Source organism: Anomaloglossus baeobatrachus, chromosome 11 (assembly GCF_048569485.1).
Source record: "Anomaloglossus baeobatrachus isolate aAnoBae1 chromosome 11, aAnoBae1.hap1, whole genome shotgun sequence".
NCBI classification, from domain to species: Eukaryota; Metazoa; Chordata; class Amphibia; order Anura; family Aromobatidae; genus Anomaloglossus; species Anomaloglossus baeobatrachus.
The window spans coordinates 102,499,048-102,518,029 of record NC_134363.1 but is presented as its reverse complement, the minus strand read 5'-3'; the positions used below and the strand labels follow the sequence as shown (position 1 = coordinate 102,518,029).

The following is an 18,982-nucleotide window of genomic DNA, read 5'->3' as shown; positions in this document are numbered from 1 at the left end:
ACTCCCTGGTAGCCGAATCCGAAGGGCAGGAGAGCTGCAAGCACCTGGCCCATAAACAGCCCGAAGGTACAGCTGCATCATCAGGGCCCGGTGTGGACTCCAGCAGAGAAGCACCAGAGAGGGCCTGCGCGGCCTACCACAGAGGGAAAGGGACGTACCACCGGTCCCAGCAGCAAGAGGGCCATTGCTAAATTCAGAGAGCAGGGTCCTATCACAGTAAAGAAAAGAACAGGAGTAGGCCTCATACTCATCTGGCCAAAACGACATCTCAGTTACTTCCAGGCCGGCCGGAGCCCTCTACCACCTGTAATGGTCTCCCAGGACTAACCGTTTGTGAAGTAAAAGAGGAGAAGGTAAAGAGACTGTTGTTTGTGCCTGTTTCTTTCATTGCCTGTCGGCCCTGCACCGTGTTATCCACACAACACCATAGACTCTCACGAGCACCAACAGTGTCCCCGGGGCGCCGCTCCACCTGTGGGGAGCAGTACCACCATTGCTGCCATATCATCACCCCGGAGGCCTCACACAGCAGCGGTGGCTTAATAGCCGCATACCACAGGTGGAGTCACGAACACAAACCCCAAGTCACCAGCCATATTTAACTGACACCCACCAGGGCCATGGAGTCGGGCCCCGCCACCACTGACTACCCCCGGACTAGTCCGGCCCGGCACCGGGTGTCCCATAGCCCTGGGGTGGGCAAGTCAATGTTATAAAGCAAGCTTTTCGAGACATCTCAGGTCTCTTCCTCAGGCATGGTATGACAAAATTTCTGAAGAAACACAAATATATTTTTTCTTTTTTCTCCACAATATAAGCATAGACCCTTAGCGAGCCGCTCTGCCCGGAGCCGTGCAGCTTGACCCAGGCGATCCACTTGCATGGGTTCAGCGGTAGACGAATCGGACGACATCAACTGTGGGGGCACGGAAGTCTTTGGAGTAGGAACATAGCGTACCGGTCTCCTCTCACAGATGACTTCCTGGGACCGTTCTTGAAAGCGGAGGTCAATCCGGGAGGCCAGAGAAATTAGGCCATCCAAGGTAGATGGTACTTCATGGCCTGCCAACTCGTCCTTGATGCGACCGGAAAGACCCTCCCAGAAGGCGGCGGACAATGCTTCGCTGTTCCAGCCTAGTTCAGAGGCAAGCGTGAGAAAACGTATGGCGTACTGGCCAACCGTTAGGGAGCCTTGGCGTACCCGAAGGAGCGAAGAAGCCACTGAGGCGGTGCGCCCGGACTCGTCAAAGGTTCGGCGAAAGGTCTTAAAAAACTCCAGAATGTTGTGGGTAACCGGATCTTCTTGCTCCCACAGAGGGTTCATCCAGGCCAACGCCTCCCTCTCAAGATTGGACATCATGAAGGCCACCTTTGCTTGGTCCGAGACAAACAAATGTGGAAGCACTTTAAAATGCAGGGAGCATTGGTTCAGGAAGCCTCTGCAGGTCTTGGGATCCCCAGCATAGCGAGGCGGAGCAGCGAGGCGGAGTTGCGACGCCAAGGAGAAACCAGGTGCGGACGCAGTCTCTGTTTGTTGCGTCGACGGGGACGTGGCTGCGGTCTGTAGCGTGTACAAACGGTGATCCATGGACGACAGAAAATTCAGGATGCGGGTTAGGGTCTCACCCTGTCGCAGCAGTTCCTGTTGCAGTTCGGCCAGCTGAGATGCCTGTGTCTCGGCGGGGTCCATGGCTTGTTCAATGTGTTATGTATCAATCCAGGAGTGGACCCACTGGGCCGTGCACCGGACTCCCCCGGGGAGGCCACCAGGAGTGAACCCCAATACAGGGACTGTCTGGCGACCACCCCCGAGGGCCTAGATGCACAGTGGCCGGAACACAGGCGGGGTACCGGGAGCGTCCTCGGAAAGTCCAGAAGGAATCGGAACGGATGACCGGAGCTGGGTGAGGGCTGCAGGATGAGTCCGGGACCAATGACGAGGGCAGACTGGAGACTTCAGATGGAATCCAGAACCGGTGGCGAAGTGAAGCAGGGGGACGATGGAGAGATCCACTGCAAACGGACACCGGGGAATCTCCAGGAAGCCGGACAAGCTGAGGCAAACCGGGTGACAGGTTCTGAGGACAGAGACAGGGTTAATGACCGAACACAAAGAGTTTGACCACTATCACAAGATACTAGCTGAGAGAACTTGTTGAACAAGCACTGCCCATAACAGGAAGTCTTTTATACCCTGCACCTGCAATCAGCCACATCCTGTTCCAGGGATGCTGGCCCTATAAGACAAGGTGACTGAGCGCGCCCACGCCCTAATGCGCATGCATGACGCCTGGGAGCCAGAGGCAAGTACAGGAGGCCGTGGACAGGGCGCAGAGGAACCGGGGGCAAAGTCACGAGTCGCAGCAAACTGGAGGGACCGCCAAGCAGGGAGCACGGGGGATGCCAAGGAGCAGGAGTGGGAGCAGCGGCTGCGATCGGTGAGCACGTGGACCGGATCAGTAGGTACGGAGCGGTGCCGGGACACCGAGACCAGATCAGTGGGTACGGAGCAGTGCCGGGACACCGAGACCGGATTAGTGGGTACGGAGCGGTGCCGGGACACCGAGACTGGATGAGTGGGTACGGAGCGGTGCTGGGACACCGGGAGCGTGACAACATGCCTGTACTTCTGTAATTCCCTGCACTGGGTGCTCTCCTTCCATACATGCCTGTACTTCTGTAATGCCCTGCACTGGGTGCTCTCCTTCCATACATGCCTGTACTTCTGTAATGCCCTGCACTGGCTGCTCTACTTCCATACATGCATGTACTTCTGTAATGCCCTGCACTGTGTGCTCTCCTTCCACACATGCCTGTACTGTCTTCTGTAATGCTCTGCCCTGGGTGCTCTCCTTCTATACATGCCTGTACTGTCTTCTGTAATGCCCTGCACTGGGTGCTCTCCTTCCACACATGCCTGTACTGTCTTCTGTAATGCCCTGCACTGGGTGCTCTCCTTCCACACATGCCTGTACTGTCTTCTGTAATGCCCTGCACTGGGTGCTCTCCTTCCACACATGCCTGTACTGTCTTCTGTAATGCCCTGCACTGGGTGCTCTCCTTCCACACATGCCTGTACTGTCTTCTGTAATGCCCTGCACTGGGTGCTCTCCTTCCACACATGCCTGTACTGTCTTCTGTAATGCCCTGCACTGGGTGCTCTCCTTCCATACATGCCTGTACTGTCTTCTGTAATGCCCTGCACTGGGTGCTCTCCTTCCACACATGCCTGTACTGTCTTCTGTAATGCCCTGCACTTGGTGCTCTCCTTCCATACATGCCTGTACTGTCTTCTGTAATGCCCTGCACTGGGTGCTCTCCTTCCACACATGCCTGTACTGTCTTCTGTAATGCTCTGCACTGGGTGCTCTCCTTCCATACATGCCTGTACTGTCTTCTGTAATGCCCTGCACTGGGTGCTCTCCTTCCACACATGCCTGTACTGTCTTCTGTAATGCCCTGCACTGGGTGCTCTCCTTCCACACATGCCTGTACTGTCTTCTGTAATGCCCTGCACTGGGTGCTCTCCTTCCACACATGCCTGTACTGTCTTCTGTAATGCCCTGCACTGGGTGCTCTCCTTCCACACATGCCTGTACTGTCTTCTGTAATGCCCTGCACTGGGTGCTCTCCTTCCACACATGCCTGTACTGTCTTCTGTAATGCCCTGCACTGGGTGCTCTCCTTCCACACATGCCTGTACTGTCTTCTGTAATGCCCTGCACTGGGTGCTCTCCTTCCACACATGCCTGTACTGTCTTCTGTAATGCCCTGCACTGGGTGCTCTCCTTCCACACATGCCTGTACTGTCTTCTGTAATGCCCTGCACTGGGTGCTCTCCTTCCATACATGCCTGTACTGTCTTCTGTAATGCCCTGCACTGGGTGCTCTCCTTCCACACATGCCTGTACTGTCTTCTGTAATGCCCTGCACTGGGTGCTCTCCTTCCATACATGCCTGTACTGTCTTCTGTAATGCCCTGCACTGGGTGCTCTCCTTCCATACATGCCTGTACTTCTGTAATGCCCTGCACTGGGTGCTCTCCTTCCATACATGCCTGTACTGTCTTCTGTAATGCCCTGCACTGGGTGCTCTCCTTCCACACATGCCTGTACTGTCTTCTGTAATGCCCTGCACTGGGTGCTCTCCTTCCACACATGCCTGTACTGTCTTCTGTAATGCCCTGCACTGGGTGCTCTCCTTCCACACATGCCTGTACTGTCTTCTGTAATGCACTGCACTGGGTGCTCTCCTTCCATACATGCCTGTACTGTCTTCTGTAATGCCCTGCACTGGGTGCTCTCCTTCCACACATGCCTGTACTGTCTTCTGTAATGCCCTGCACTGGGTGCTCTCCTTCCATACATGCCTGTACTGTCTTCTGTAATGCCCTGCACTGGGTGCTCTCCTTCCATACATGCCTGTACTTCTGTAATGCCCTGCACTGGGTGCTCTCCTTCCATACATGCCTGTACTGTCTTCTGTAATGCTCTGCACTGGGTGCTCTCCTTCCATACATGCCTGTACTTCTGTAATGCCCTGCACTGGGTGCTCTCCTTCCATACATGCCTGTACTGTCTTCTGTAATGCCCTGCACTGGGTGCTCTCCTTCCACACATGCCTGTACTGTCTTCTGTAATGCCCTGCACTGGGTGCTCTCCTTCCATACATGCCTGTACTGTCTTCTGTAATGCCCTGCACTGGGTGCTCTCCTTCCATACATGCCTGTACTGTCTTCTGTAATGCTCTGCACTGGGTGCTCTCCTTCCATACATGCCTGTACTGTCTTCTGTAATGCCCTGCACTGGGTGCTCTCCTTCCACACATGCCTGTACTGTCTTCTGTAATGCCCTGCACTGGGTGCTCTCCTTCCATACATGCCTGTACTGTCCTCTGTAATGCCCTGCACTGGGTGCTCTCCTTCCATACATGCCTGTACTGTCTTCTGTAATGCCCTGCACTGGGTGCTCTCCTTCCACACATGCCTGTACTGTCTTCTGTAATGCCCTGCACTGGGTGCTCTCCTTCCATACATGCCTGTACTGTCCTCTGTAATGCCCTGCACTGGGTGCTCTCCTTCCATACATGCCTGTACTGTCTTCTGTAATGCCCTGCACTGGGTGCTCTCCTTCCATACATGCCTGTACTGTCTTCTGTAATGCCCTGCACTGGGTGCTCTCCTTCCATACATGCCTGTACTGTCTTCTGTAATGCCCTGCACTGGGTGCTCTCCTTCCATACATGCCTGTACTGTCTTCTGTAATGCCCTGCACTGGGTGCTCTCCTTCCATACATGCCTGTACTTCTGTAATGCCCTGCACTGAGTGCTCTCCTTCCACACATGCCTGTACTTCTGTAATGCCCTGCACTGGGTGCTCTCCTTCCATACATGCCTGTACTGTCTTCTGTAATGCCCTGCACTGGGTGCTCTCCTTCCATACATGCCTGTACTGTCTTCTGTAATGCCCTGCACTGGGTGCTCTCCTTCCATACATGCCTGTACTTCTGTAATGCCCTGCACTGGGTGCTCTCCTTCCATACATGCCTGTACTGTCTTCTGTAATGCCCTGCACTGGGTGCTCTCCTTCCATACATGCCTGTACTTCTGTAATGCCCTGCACTGGGTGCTCTCCTTCCATACATGCCTGTACTGTCTTCTGTAATGCCCTGCACTGGGTGCTCTCCTTCCATACATGCCTGTACTTCTGTAATGCCCTGCACTGGGTGCTCTCCTTCCATACATGCCTGTACTGTCTTCTGTAATGCCCTGCACTGGGTGCTCTCCTTCCATACATGCCTGTACTTCTGTAATGCCCTGCACTGGGTGCTCTCCTTCCATACATGCCTGTACTTCTGTAATGCCCTGCACTTGGTGCTCTCCTTCCATACATGCCTGTACTGTCTTCTGTAATGCCCTGCACTGGGTGCTCTCCTTCCATACATGCCTGTACTTCTGTAATGCCCTGCACTGGGTGCTCTCCTTCCATACATGCCTGTACTTCTGTAATGCCCTGCACTGGGTGCTCTCCTTCCATACATGCCTGTACTTCTGTAATGCCCTGCACTGGGTGCTCTCCTTCCATACATGCCTGTACTGTCTTCTGTAATGCCCTGCACTGGGTGCTCTCCTTCCATACATGCCTGTACTTCTGTAATGCCCTGCACTGGGTGCTCTCCTTCCATACATGCCTGTACTTCTGTAATGCCCTGCACTGGGTGCTCTCCTTCCATACATGCCTGTACTTCTGTAATGCCCTGCACTGGGTGCTCTCCTTCCATACATGCCTGTACTTCTGTAATGCCCTGCACTGGGTGCTCTCCTTCCATACATGCCTGTACTGTCTTCTGTAATGCCCTGCACTGGGTGCTCTCCTTCCATACATGCCTGTACTTCTGTAATGCCCTGCACTGGGTGCTCTCCTTCCATACATGCCTGTACTTCTGTAATGCCCTGCACTGGGTGCTCTCCTTCCATACATGCCTGTACTTCTGTAATGCCCTGCACTGGGTGCTCTCCTTCCATACATGCCTGTACTTCTGTAATGCCCTGCACTGGGTGCTCTCCTTCCATACATGCCTGTACTGTCTTCTGTAATGCCCTGCACTGGGTGCTCTCCTTCCATACATGCCTGTACTTCTGTAATGCCCTGCACTGGGTGCTCTCCTTCCATACATGCCTGTACTGTCTTCTGTAATGCCCTGCACTGGGTGTTCTCCTTCCATACATGCCTGTACTTCTGTAATGCCCTGCACTGGGTGCTCTCCTTCCACACATGCCTGTACTTCTGTAATGCCCTGCACTGGGTGCTCTCCTTCCACACATGCCTGTACTTCTGTAATGACCTGCACTGGGTGCTCTCCTTCCACACATGCCTGTACTTCTGTAATGCCCTGCACTGGGTGCTCTCCTTCCATACATGCCTGTACTTCTGTAATGCCCTGCACTGGGTGCTCTCCTTCCATACATGCCTGTACTGTCTTCTGTAATGCCCTGCACTGGGTGCTCTCCTTCCATACATGCCTGTACTTCTGTAATGCCCTGCACTGGGTGCTCTCCTTCCATACATGCCTGTACTGTCTTCTGTAATGCCCTGCACTGGGTGCTCTCCTTCCATACATGCCTGTACTTCTGTAATGCCCTGCACTGGGTGCTCTCCTTCCATACATGCCTGTACTGTCTTCTGTAATGCCCTGCACTGGGTGCTCTCCTTCCATACATGCCTGTACTTCTGTAATGCCCTGCACTGGGTGCTCTCCTTCCATACATGCCTGTACTTCTGTAATGCCCTGCACTGGGTGCTCTCCTTCCATACATGCCTGTACTTCTGTAATGCCCTGCACTTGGTGCTCTCCTTCCATACATGCCTGTACTGTCTTCTGTAATGCCCTGCACTGGGTGCTCTCCTTCCATACATGCCTGTACTTCTGTAATGCCCTGCACTGGGTGCTCTCCTTCCATACATGCCTGTACTTCTGTAATGCCCTGCACTGGGTGCTCTCCTTCCATACATGCCTGTACTGTCTTCTGTAATGCCCTGCACTGGGTGTTCTCCTTCCATACATGCCTGTACTTCTGTAATGCCCTGCACTGGGTGCTCTCCTTCCACACATGCCTGTACTTCTGTAATGCCCTGCACTGGGTGCTCTCCTTCCACACATGCCTGTACTTCTGTAATGCCCTGCACTGGGTGCTCTCCTTCCATACATGCCTGTACTGTCTTCTGTAATGCCCTGCACTGGGTGCTCTCCTTCCACACATGCCTGTACTTCTGTAATGCCCTGCACTGGGTGCTCTCCTTCCATACATGCCTGTACTTCTGTAATGCCCTGCACTGGGTGCTCTCCTTCCACACATGCCTGTACTGTCTTCTGTAATGCCCTGCACTGGGTGTTCTCCTTCCATACATGCCTGTACTTCTGTAATGCCCTGCACTGGGTGCTCTCCTTCCACACATGCCTGTACTGTCTTCTGTAATGCCCTGCACTGGGTGTTCTCCTTCCATACATGCCTGTACTGTCTTCTGTAATGCCCTGCACTGGGTGTTCTCCTTCCATACATGCCTGTACTTCTGTAATGCCCTGCACTGGGTGCTCTCCTTCCACACATGCCTGTACTTCTGTAATGCCCTGCACTGGGTGCTCTCCTTCCACACATGCCTGTACTTCTGTAATGCCCTGCACTGGGTGCTCTCCTTCCATACATGCCTGTACTGTCTTCTGTAATGCCCTGCACTGGGTGCTCTCCTTCCACACATGCCTGTACTTCTGTAATGCCCTGCACTGGGTGCTCTCCTTCCATACATGCCTGTACTTCTGTAATGCCCTGCACTGGGTGCTCTCCTTCCACACATGCCTGTACTGTCTTCTGTAATGCCCTGCACTGGGTGCTCTCCTTCCATACATGCCTGTACTTCTGTAATGCCCTGCACTGGGTGCTCTCCTTCCACACATGCCTGTACTGTCTTCTGTAATGCCCTGCACTGGGTGCTCTCCTTCCATACATGCCTGTACTTCTGTAATGCCCTGCACTGGGTGCTCTCCTTCCACACATGCCTGTACTGTCTTCTGTAATGCCCTGCACTGGGTGCTCCCCTTCCATACATGCCTGTACTTCTGTAATGCCCTGCACTGGGTGCTCTCCTTCCATACATGCCTGTACTTCTGTAATGCCCTGCACTGGGTGCTCTCCTTCCATACATGCCTGTACTGTCTTCTGTAATGCCCTGCACTGGGTGCTCTCCTTCCATACATGCCTGTACTGTCTTCTGTAATGCCCTGCACTGGGTGCTCTCCTTCCATACATGCCTGTACTTCTGTAATGCCCTGCACTGGGTGCTCTCCTTCCACACATGCCTGTACTGTCTTCTGTAATGCCCTGCACTGGGTGCTCTCCTTCCACACATGCCTGTACTTCTGTAATGCCCTGCACTGGGTGCTCTCCTTCCATACATGCCTGTACTGTCTTGTGTAATGCCCTGCACTGGGTGCTCCCCTTCCATACATGCCTGTACTTCTGTAATGCCCTGCACTGGGTGCTTTCCTTCCACACATGCCTGTACTTCTGTAATGCCCTGCACTGGGTGCTCTCCTTCCATACATGCCTGTACTGTCTTGTGTAATGCCCTGCACTGGGTGCTCCCCTTCCATACATGCCTGTACTTCTGTAATGCCCTGCACTGGGTGCTTTCCTTCCACACATGCCTGTACTGTCTTCTATACCGCTGTGTCCCTCCTGCACCTGATGCCGTTCGCAGCCTCCGAGCTCCAGCGCTACCACACGGCCGCCAGCAGGGGGCGCTGTGACGTGCAGGCTGCCGGGATCATCACTCCGCTCTGGTGTCCACGTCCCGGTCACTGGCAGCCGCCGTCGCCGGTTCACTGTCGGTTGTGTCATTGCGGGGAAGTTGCTGCCCAGAGTGGAGGCAGAATCCGGTGCAGCGAGCAGGTAACGCATCACGTGACACCGCAGTGTTGTATACAGTGTAATGCGGTAGTAATACTCCCGGCAGTGCGGAGCCGGGCACAGCCGCTGCACGGTGGGCACCTCACCTACCTACCTGCCTGCAGATGGCACATGCCCGGGGCAGGCGGTGCCCAGTGTGCAGGGTCCAGGCCTGGTCAGATGGCAGTGATGGCTGCAGCCTGGGGCAGTGCAGTCGGTGGCAGGCCTGCGGTGAGCTCTGTGCCAGCTGGAGCCCTGGTGCTGCTCTGTGGGCACACTGCCATTGACCCCCTCCACAGTTCTGCAGGTCCCCACCATTGTCCCGGTGCACCGACCCTTAACCGTAAGCACCGGGCGGATGAGACCTTGTTTTATTGTTGAATGAGGCCAATTATTTTACATTATCCTGGCTCCTGCGCTGAAATGGTTAACGAACTAAGTTCATTCATTTGGATGGTAAATATTGAGGTCTGATTACATTTATTTCATTGTTTGGAGAAAAGCAGCACTTCTGTTGTTACAATTAGTTTCTTTACGTGTTGACCTGAATGGGTTAATCCTTATAGTCATATATATATATATATATATATATATATATATATATATATATATATATATATATATATATATATATATATATATATATTGTGCTTATGTGGATGCACCAGATATGTTCATTTTTTAATTTTCAGATAGAAAAAAAGGGGGTATTCAAAATGTTATTGATATATTTTCATTTTTTGTTACCGTATTTCTATAGTGCCTCTAGTGCGGGCATGGCAGCGGGGGTCCGTCAGCAGGCACCAGCCGCCGTGGTATACAGCCCCCCAGGGGTCACAGTGGCATCCACATAGTTACACACCATGCCTCTGTCAGTCATTGCTGGGCCTCATCCGAGATGTGTATTACTATATACAGTTGTAATATACAGCATCAGCGATCAGAGGTATCAGGGACTAGAGAGAAAAAGGGAAATAAAAAATGTGAAAAAAAATTTCATCACTGCACCTCACCCAGCGCGACACTAAAGTTATAAGAAATTTACAAAGAAACCTAAAATTATTTAAACTGCTTTCATCGCTGTTTTTTTTTTGGTGCCGAACAATTTCCTAAAAATACAAGAAAAAAAAAAATATAATTTGTAATAAAAACATCAGCTCAGAGCACAGAAATAGTCCTGAACAGCTCCATTGACAGTAAAAAAGTAAAAACTGTCCGGTGTCAGAAAATGGCAGCAAAAAAACCTTTAGATTAAAAAGTTTAGAGTTTTTTTAACCGCTAAAATACATAAAGCATCTTATAATTCGGTAGCTCCTCAATCTTCCTGACTGGGGAGAATCGCGTTTCTGGTAACACCATGGTTGAGATGCATTTCTTTCACCATTTCACCTCACTTAGAATTGTATCCCCATTTTTGAATAACTTATACGGAGTCAATCAAAGCTACAAGGTGTCCTGACAATAACAGGCCCCATACTGCAATATCTTGGGATACTTTCACACATCAGTTTTTTTCCATCAGGCACAATCCAGAAAAAACCCCGGATAAAACGGATCAGGCGCCGTATCCGTTTTATCCCCATTGATTTGTATTAGCACCTGATTGTGCCTGATGGCCTTGCGTTGCATCCGGCTTTTGCCGTATCCATCGTAATTGGCTAAAGCGGCGGCCGGATGGAACGTCTCTTGTAATGTTTTTTGTTTCTGACAAAAAACCGCATCGCACCAGATCCGGCGCAATACGGCGTGATTTACAATGGAAGCCTATAGACACCGGATCCGGCGTAATGCGTCAAAAAACGGATGCGGCTGTCGGATCCGTTTTTGTAAACTGAGCATGCTCCAATTTATTGAAAAAACGGATCCAACAAAACGGATGAAACGGATGCAAAAATGGATGCGCCAAATCCGTTTTTTGACGGATCAGGTATACCAGAACCATAAAAAAAAAGGATCAGGCGCGTCCGTTTTTGCATATTCCGCGCCGGATCCGTTGCATCAGGCACATGCCGGATTGTGCCTGATGCCAAAAAACTGATGTGTGAAAGTAGCCTAAGGAAAAATGAAAAAAAATTACGACTCTTTGAAGAAGGTAAGGAAAAGCTGTATACGCAAAATATAGACTGTGTCATGGGGATGGGATAACTGGACAGGGGCACCTAGGCTGGCCCTCAGACTGGGGACCCTGTACCGTATCCTATCTCAGAGGTACGCTTGATGTAGCAACGTCTGAGTTGCAAGCGTGATCTTGACTCCTGTCCAAGCCCTGGTGTAGCTTTGTGCTTACCATCCTGCTCTTGCTTTTCTCCTTAGTCTCTTAGGCTACTTTCACACATCCGGTTGGAGCAGTGCGTCTCAATCCGGCTGTGAAACCTATGCAACGGATGCGGCGAAAACACTGGATCCTTTGCATAAGTTTTTACATGCGGCCCGTCTGTTTTTTTCCGGTTGCGGCACGCTACTGAGCATGCGCAGTGGAAGAAACCGCACACGGTGGCCGGATGCGTTTTTTTCCGCATTGCGCCACATCCGGCATCCATAGGCATGCAATGAAAAATGCGCCGCAGCGGCCGGATGCGGCGCGATGCGTTTTTTTTGCCGGAGCAAAAAACGTTCCAGGGAACATTCCATCCGGCCGCGGCATCGGCTAAATCAGCCGCATGCGGCAAAAACCGGACCGAACGCAAGCCCATGCGGCACAATACGGCACTAATGTAAGTCTATGCAGAAATAAACGCAACCGGCGTAAAAAAAAAAACGGTTGCGGTTTTTCTGCAGAACGCCGTATTGTGCCGCAGAGCAAAAACCGGATATGTGAAAGTACCCTTATTGTTTGTACCTGTGAGTTTCCATTTTGAGTGATGATTTCCCCGTCTGCCTTAATCTGTTACCTTAATCTGTAACTCCTGCCCCTTCCTTCTTTGGAAATAGAATCGATCTGGTCAGGATAATAGCCAGGCTCGGGACTGAGGCATCTTCACCATTAGAGATAACCCTGAGGTTAGGGATAGCTTAGGGTCACCAAGCGCGAGGGACAGTATAGGTGCTCCCTGTCCTTCACTATCCTGTAGTCACATTGTGACAGCACAGTCCCATGTATAGTGAACCTGTAACCCGGTTTTCCCGACATAAATTGCGGCCATCACCTTTAAGGACACTTCCAGCATTCTAGTAACACCAACATGTTTGCTGCATAAGCAATGCAGATATGAAATAATGCATTTTAAGAGTCCTCATGTCCTTGGTTATAAAGAGGTCTACCGTGTAGAGCAGAGAGCTGCCACCTCTGACCAGCTGTTTCTATAGAGGTTCTTCACCGGTAGAGGTCTGCTATACACAGGGCATTTTTAACTTTTCTTTTAAATGTATCTGTTGGCAGATTCATCGTGCCCTCAAATACTGGCAGCACCGATCAGGTCCGGCTCCATCACTTCAGGCTGGTATGTTTTACCATGAAACATACATTTAATAAACAGGTCTCACTATATACAAGTGTCTTGCCATACACATGTAGAGACAGACCTGTCACTCAAGGAGAGCAGGGCGGGGAGAAGCCATCGAAGCCTCTTGGACTATGTCACCTGAGTCACATGGTTCCTCACCGGCTATTACATGTATGTTCTCTCTTCTAGGTGACACATTCCTGCCTGACATGACGGAGCCGGACTCTGATATGTGCCGCCCGTCATTTGAGCAGCATGAATTAGCTGTCAGATTCTCTTTAAAGGATAGGCATTGATATATAAGAGATACCGAGATTAATAGAAAGAAACCAAAAGAAAGCAGCAATGTGATAAGCAGGGTGCAAGCCCCAATCCTGACTGCTCCTGTCCAAAACCAACAGATGAAGCCATGTATGAAGAGCGCACTCTGCCGAAGGGGTCGGTGGTGGCCTAGGGATATATTGTTGTGATATGTGCGATTTATACCGCGAATATATCAGACAATAGATGTGTGTTACTGGAGACACTCGCTGATGTCCATCACTGCTTTGTGACAGGCTGTGTGCGCACTTTGCGTTCAGTTACTTGCAGTTGTAAACGCATTCTCTGGCAGAAATTGGCTTTGTCAAATTTGGTTTTGACCACAAAAACACTAAAAATACGCTTGCGTTTTTCCCACGTTTTGACCGCGTTTTACATGCTATTTTATTGCTTAAAGTCAGATGCGTTTTGAATACAAATACACTGCTAAATAAAGTTTAAACATTCAAACACTATGAAAAAAATGATAACATACACAAAATAGCTAATTTTATTAAGATAACTGTGTTCTAATATTTATGTATAAAATAACGTTAAATTTATTGATTTTCTTTAATTGTCGGACTATGTGTGTGTGTAAAGGGACATATCATGCCCTTAACATAATGTCAAAAACGCATGTGTTTATTTTGTCAAAAAAGCATGTAAAACGCTGGGATCTTGATTAAGGATGTGTTTTGAAACTTCTCATTGACTTCAATGTTAGCAAAATGCTGCAAAATGGCAAAAACAAATGACATGCTGCTTCTTTAAACGCAGAGATTTTGACAAATTTTCTGCCCCTAAAACGCTGCGGTTTTAACAGCTTGGTGCGCACAAGAAAGCCATATTTCCCATAGACTTTGCTTGAAAATTAAAACGCATGCATTTTTGCATTAAAACGCTGCAGTTGAAAACGCTGCGGAAACGCATGAAAAAATGCACCGTGCGCACACAGCCTTATTGTACTTATGCCATTCATCTGCGCACTATTTTGTATTATACCCTCTCTCTCAGGTCGGGGTCACACTGGAATATAGCAGCCGACGCAAGAGAATCAGATGTGATATGGTAATGACACTCGGCTCAAACTCTGCTGTGAGTGTGACTGAGCATCATTCACTGTGATCTGATTCTCTCACATGTGAGAATCGGATCACAAGTTAGAAGAGCTTAATCTCTCCATCACCTGTGTCTGCATATATCGGTCTGTACTGATGACTTCAGCACAGTCCGATGTTTCACACGTACCCATAGACTTGTGTGGGTGCGCGTGATCCGAGACTCGCCGCCAATCACAGCATGCTGCAATTTTTTCCTCAGTCCAATTACAGCTAAGGCTGCTTTCACACTACGTTTTTTTAACATGCGTCAGGAACGTTTTTTTGCTGCAAAAGCGGATCCTGCTTTTACAGCAAAAAACGCATGCTAACGCATCTGTTACTTTGCAGGATCCTGTCACTGGATGTTTAGGGGCGGGCATTGGAGTCATGTGATCGGGAGTGAGGGGAACTAAACGAGCCAGACTGGGAGCCGGCATCTGACAGCTGCGAGGCTCGTAACCAAGGTAAACATCGGGCTTGGATACCCGATATTTATCTTGGTTACGAGTGTCTGCAGCTGCTAGGAGCAGGGCTGCCTGCACACTTAACCAACGTAAACATCGGGTAACTAAGAGAAGTGGTTACCCGATATTTACCTTGGTTACGAGTGTCCGCAGCTCTCAGGTGGGAGAGAAAGGGGGAAAGACAGAGATAGAGATGGTGAGGGAGGGAAGAGGAGGGAGAGACAGATCACACGAGACTGGTTCTGTGCATGCTCAGTACAAAAGCAGGATCCTGTTACAACGCAACTCAACGCATTCTGCTAGACAGGATCCAGCGCTCATTGAAATGCATTGCAGCTCGCGGCGCAATGTGAAGGATCCTGTGAGATGCGTTATTTTGACAAAGGTAAAAAACTCTACAAGTAGCGTTTTTGAAACATGTTAAAATAACGCAAAAGTACGGATCCTGTGTCTAACGCACGCAAACGCATGCGAACGCAGGTGGACGCGAGTCCATTGCAAATGCATAGAAGTGAAAATGCATTTGCACTGGATCCGTTTTTCCGCTAAAAAAACGTTATGGACGGATGTTAAATAAACGTAGTGTGAAACCAGCCTAAGGAGAAACACGCAGATCTGACCTGCATCATTAAATAATATTGGCCCGTGTGAGTGCAAGCCAATTTTTTCTATCGTATTGCACTCGTCTGATTCATACGTGTGTAACCCTGGCGTAAGCTGGAGGCTGACTTTCACTATTTTTTTTTCCTCTGGATTTTTCCCTTATATCGCCTTTTGTGTGTTTGATTTACTTTTCAAGAACTTGACACAGCAGACTTAAAGATGCGTCAGCACCAGAATAGCTGGGATGAGTTCATTATTAGGAAACAACGCAGCAGAGTTGAAGATGTGGCAGAATTAGGAAAACAGAGGAGTTTATAAGATACCTTGTTGCAGCAGAGTCAAATGTGTGAACAAAACCTGAAGTAGGAGAGGAGTTCCTTATCAGGTACCTTGTTGCAGCAGAGCTGATGGGGTGATGAACATCAGAAGTAGCAGGACTGAGCTTGTAATAATATATAGTAGTCTGGAGCAAGTGAAGTGAAAATCAGCGTTTCAGAGAAAATACAGTTAGAAGATCTGTGTGTACATAGGTAGAGACCTGTCAGTCACATACAGCAGTGCTGGGAAGAGCTGACTGAGGTCAGTGCTGGACTTTTCTCAATTTTGGCTACGGTCCCCAGTCCCCTGTCACAGCCCTGCTCTGCAATGGTCTTTTAGGAGAGCTTTCAGGGGAATAGAGGTATCAGGAGCACAATCAGTGCGGGGACTGTCAATCACGGGCAGAAGGTGAGACCGCAGATACTGAACTGACTACTCCCAAAGAGTAAACGCCTCACTTCACTGCTCCTGGTTTCCTCAGCCCAATTACTGCTGAGAAAAATCTTGCAGATCTGCACTGCATCATTGAATACCATTTTTCATTGGATTGTACTCGTCTGATTCATGCGCTTGTGTGAACCCGGCCTCAGCTGGAGGCTGACTTTCACTCTTCTGTTCCTCTGGATTTTTTCGTTATATTGCCTTTGTTGTCTTTAATTTACTAACATGTTTCTATAGTCCTAATACCATGTTCTTCTAAATTGATTAAAATTGTGATATTATTTTTAAAGCTCCTGCATCTCTCTCATATTTTTGGAGTAAACAATAAAATGAAGAATGCTCCATAAAAATGATTGTGAAATATCAAAGTGTATTTATTGACCCATTCAAAAAAAACAGCAAAGTTTCAGCTCTTTTTCAGATCCTTTCTCAAGCAATAACCTGGTGAAAGTGGTAAGAATGTAGGGTAATTACATAACTTATAAGTTCATACCATACTGAGTAGTATACGATCAGTACTCAAACGTACACGTATAAATATCCCTGATACGGAACTCCCCGTCCACATGAGGATGGGCCCTGGAAGCAGCCGCACACTTCAGCTGACTCAGAAGTGATAAAGGAGGTTGCCACACACTACGGCTGGCCCTACGGCTGAATCAGGAGTGATAAAGGAGATGGCCACACACTACGGCTGGCCCTACGGCTGAATCAGGAGTGATGAAGGAGATGGTCACACACTACGGCTGGCCTGTGGCTGGCTCAGGAGTGACAAAAGTGGTGGCCGCACACCAGGGCCGTATTTACCATTAGGCACCTGTGGTCCGGTGCCTGGGGCGGCGGGGCGGCACCAAGGGCGGGAGTAAAAAAAAAATTTTTTTTTTTTAAATTTTCCTCCCCAGACTCATTACTATAACCGGAGTCTTTTCGGGGGGGGGGTGTTTAGGTGTTAGTTGGTCCCGTTTTTAATTTGTATTAGCGTCTTAAACGCTAATACAGATCATCCTCCATACCTGCTCCCTGCGCGAGGACACTTCCGGGGTCACAAGCTGCAATCAGCTCCCTGGCCTGGCGCGCTCACTGATGACGTCACGGGCAGCGTGATGAGTCACCTCACCACTGCCGGCGTCTCTGCAGACTGTGTGCTGCTGAGGAGCTGAGGAGAGAAGTCACCGGAGCCGGGAGGTAGGCGCTGTAGAGCCGAAGATAGCGGCGGCAGCCGGCGGGGTGTAATGTGCATGGGACAGGGGCAGCAGCCATAGGGAGCGCTCTATGGGAAAAAGAGGTGCATGGGTTATAATCTGTGTGTGGCAGAGGCAGCAGCCATAGGGGGCGCTCTATATAGGAAAGGGGGTGCATGGAGGGGGATCTCTATGGGGCAGGGGGCAGCAGCCATAGGGGGCGTTCTATATAGGAAAGGGGGTGCATGGAGGGGGATCTCTATGGGGCAGGGGCAGCAGCCATAGGGGCGCTCTATATAGGAAAGGGGGTGCATGGAGGGGGATCTCTAGGGGGCAGGGACAGCAGCCATAGGGGGCGCTCTATATAGGAATGGGGGGGCATGGAGGGGGATCTCTAGGGAGCAGGGGTAGCAGCCATAGGGGGCGCTCTATATAGGAAAGGGGGTGCATGGAGGGGGATCTCATATGGCAGGGGGCAGCAGCCATAGGGGGCGCGCTGTATAGGAAAGGGGGTGCATGGAGGGGCATCTCTATGGGTCAGGGGGCAGCAGCCATAGGGGGCCCGCTGTATAGGAAAGGGGGTGCATGGAGGGGGATCTCTATGGGGCAGGGGCAGCAGCCATAGGGGGCGCTCTTTATAGGAAAGGGGGTGCATGGAGGGGGATCTCTATGGGGCAGGGGCAGCAGCCATAGGGGGCGCTCTATATAGGAAAGTGGGTGCATGGAGGGGGATCTCTGGGGCAGGGGCAGCAGCCATAGGGGGTGCTCTATATAGGAAAGGGGGTGCATGGAGGGGGATCTCTATGGGGCAGGGGCAGCAGCCATAGGGGCGCTCTATATAGGAAAGGGCGTGCATGGAGGGGGATCTCTATGGGGCAGGGGCAGCAGCCATAGGGGGCGCTCTATATAGGAAAGGGGGTGCATGGAGGGGGATCTCTATGGGGCAGAGGCAGCAGCCATAGGGGGCGCTCTATATTGGAAAGGGGGTGCATGGAGGGGGATCTCTATGGGGCAGGTGCAGCAGCAATAGGGGGCGCGCTGTATTGGCAAGGGGGTGCATGGAGGGGGATCTCTATGGGGCAGGGGCAGCAGCCATAGGGGGCACGCTGTATAGGAAAGGGGGTGCATGGAGGGGGATCTCTATGGGGCAGGGAGCAGTAGCAGAGGGAGCGCTCTGTATGATAAAGGGGGTGCATGTAGTTGGCTCTGTGTGGGCTCACAGCACGGGGTGTGATCTGTATGGGGCATCCTGCGGGGTGGAATCACTGTGGAAAAGGGGGCAGCATGGGGTGGGCTCAGTATGGAAAAGGGGGCAGCGTGCGGTAGGCTCAGTATGGAAAAGTGGGCAGCGTGGGGTGGGCTCAGTATGTTCTCCAGGGCAACATGGCTCAGTATGTAGAAGTCTAATGTGTGGGAGACAGTTCGTATAGGGGGCAGCATGTGGTGCAGACAGTTTGGAGATCGTAGTTCCTAAGTGAGGAGGGTGTAGTGGGTGTAACTCATGAGGGGAGACGGTGTGGTATTATAAAGGGGGCAGTGTGGAAGCCATGTACCATAATATAGACAGAGTGTGTGTGGTGGGGTGGTGTCATTTTTTTGTGCAGGGATTAAAGTGAGGGACAGTTATTTATTTTGGGGGCTTATTTAGGGAACAGCAAGGTTGATTATTTTTTATAATGACATGTTA

General features: G+C 50.6%; 1 protein-coding gene across 1 annotated transcript in view; it reads left to right on the top strand.

Moving 5' to 3' along the window:
- The first annotated feature begins 9,310 nt into the window (after nucleotides 1-9,310).
- LOC142256901 (myosin-10-like) overlaps nucleotides 9,311-18,982 on the top strand; it is a 304,675-nt gene continuing 295,003 nt past the window's right edge. The window contains exon 1 of the mRNA XM_075328868.1: nucleotides 9,311-9,445. The gene's annotated coding sequence lies outside the window, so the exon portion shown is untranslated. The remainder of the gene's footprint in view (nucleotides 9,446-18,982) is intronic.